Here is a 2,661-nt window from a genome sequence, read left to right on the forward strand (position 1 = left end):
AAAACAAAAACAGCGTAATAGGTGTAAAACAACTTGCTCTAAACGACTATCACGAAAAAAATGCGCGCTCGCGAAAGGGGGGTGGGGGAGAGGCTTCGGAAATTACACATCTTCAGTCCACGGCCTTTAAACTAAGAAAAAATAGTGTAATTGGTGTAAAACTACTTGTTCTAAACGAGTATCAAGAACACACACTCACACATGAATCATAAACTCCGTATTTCGCAAAAAAAATAATAAAGAGAAGAAATTCTGGAAAAAGTGAAGAAATGTTGGATCTCCGCCATGTGAATCAAAATACGTGTCAGAAACATCTTGAAATACTACAGAAATTGGTTAATATAGGGCGTTACGATTATCAGAAAATAAAAAAAAAAATGTGTGTAATAGGTGTAAAACAACTTCCTATGAACGAATATGAAAAAAAAAAATTCGCGCACGCGAAAGGGGGGTGGGGGAGAGGCCTCGGAAAATTCACATCGGGAAGTTCCGAAAGCGTCTGAGGAGCTGACCCGGGCACCAAAACAAAAAAAAAATAGTGTAATATGTGTAAAAAAAAATGCGCTCTCGCGAAAGAGGGGTGGGGGAGAGGCCTCGGAAAATTTATATCGGGAATTTCCGAAAGCGTCTGAACCGGGCACAAAAACAAAAACAAAAACAGCGTAATAGGTGTAAAACAACTTGCTCTAAACGACTATCATGAAAAAAATGCGCGCTCGCGAAAGGGGGGTGGGGGAGAGGCTTCGGAAATTTCACATCTTCAGTCCACGGCCTTTAAACTAAGAAAAAATAGTGTAATTGGTGTAAAACTACTTGTTCTAAACGAGTATCAAGAACACACACTCACACATGAATCATAAACTCCGTATTTTTGTACATATTTCGCAAAAAAAAAAAAATAATAAAGAGAAGAGATTCTGGAAAAAGTGAAGAACTGTTGTAAATTCGACAATTTCGTTAAATGTGGGAAAATTACGATGCAATTAGTAAGAAATGGGGAATGTATAAAAATACGAGTGTGCACTTGAAATACTGAAACGAAAAGCAAATATCGTATCGAGAGGAAATGAAACGGCTCTTATTTGAGACGTAGTAAGTCTTTATTTCTGGTGGTTCTTCTGCATCATTAAAAGTTAGAATTAATATATTTTTCTAATTTATTTAATTTTGTGTGTGTGTGTGGAGTGCTGCTTTAAGCACCTAATATAATCCCTTGTCACATATTTTTATTTGGGGGAATTTTCAGAAATTTTTGTGAACGAGAATTCGTTCGGTCATGCAACCAAAAAAAGAAAAGAATCAACTGCGATTTATGAGCTATTTAGCTGTTATTTTTCGCACATCTCATGACCAGTATGGTTGTAGCAGGAAGAGGAGAGATATAGACTAGGCCCTCCCTGAGAAAGAAATGGCAAGGTGTCAGCTCAGGTGAACGTAGCGGCCATTTCAACATCACGTTGCCTTCTTCAGGACGCGCCAAACTCTTTGGAGGAATCTGGCTTTCATTCTCCACATCAACCAATAATTTTTCGTACGTTAAAATTTCCCCACTAAGGATTTTGATGCTGTTAGTGAGACATCAATATTATTTACTGACATTTATTCATCTTTTATGCTCACCTAAATATTAACGTTGAGCTAACCGTATATATATACATATATATATATGTGTGTGTGTATTTGTATATATGGCTCCCATGCAGGTGGCATGTAAAAAGTACCATTCAAGCATGATTGATGCTAGTGCTGCCTGACTTGCACCCGTGCCGGTGGCACATGCAAAGCACCATTCAAGCATGGTCGATGCCAATGCTACCTGACTGGCTCCATGGCACATAAAACGTAACCGCTACACGCTCAAACAGCATCCAGCTGTAGAAATCTTGCCTGATAAGATTGAAACCTTGTTCAGCCTCATGGCTTGCCAGTCCTCAGTCAAACCTCACAACCCATGCCAGCGTGGAAAGCAGATGTTAAACGATGATGATGAAGGTAGAGAAAGAGCGATATCTATTTTAGCAAACAAAGATACAAGACTGCAATGAAAACATCAGAAATCTAGTGTCATTTATATGTATATTGGTGTGTGTGTGTGTGGAAGTGTGTCTATGACAGACTTTATATTCCAGGAGTTGGTATTATGATAGATGTGTCTACTCTATGCTTCTACAATTTATGAAAACAGAAATGTCGTAAATTTGCACTTTTGAATATCTGCCTTTTAAACATACTTTATGTCTTATATTATTTTTTCTATTCTTTCAGAAAATCACATGAAGTTGGCTAAAAAGTATTTTTTACTTTTAAAGAATCATCAATATGTCTCATGTTTGAAAGACTCTGCAAAGATATTCTACAAACATATAATCCTGCTTCTATAAAACATTGCTGAATTACAGTAAAATATTTCCTCTGAGCGAGAGGCATTTCTTTACTTCTGAAATGTGCAAGAGATAATTTTCTCTTTTAAATATACTTTGATAGATTTCGAAACAGTATTTGCGACATTTTTAAATATTGGCATTGACCACATTTAGTAGAAATATAAGAGAAGTGATATTTGTTTGGAATAAACTATAAAAGCCAAAAGAAGCAAAATATCCATAAATTTTGGTGAGAGCAAAAATATTATTGAAAAGTTGTTGATCTGTAGAACTTGAA

The sequence above is a fragment of the Octopus sinensis genome, unplaced genomic scaffold (assembly GCF_006345805.1).
Source record: "Octopus sinensis unplaced genomic scaffold, ASM634580v1 Contig12570_ERROPOS154238+, whole genome shotgun sequence".
NCBI lineage: Eukaryota > Metazoa > Mollusca > Cephalopoda > Octopoda > Octopodidae > Octopus > Octopus sinensis.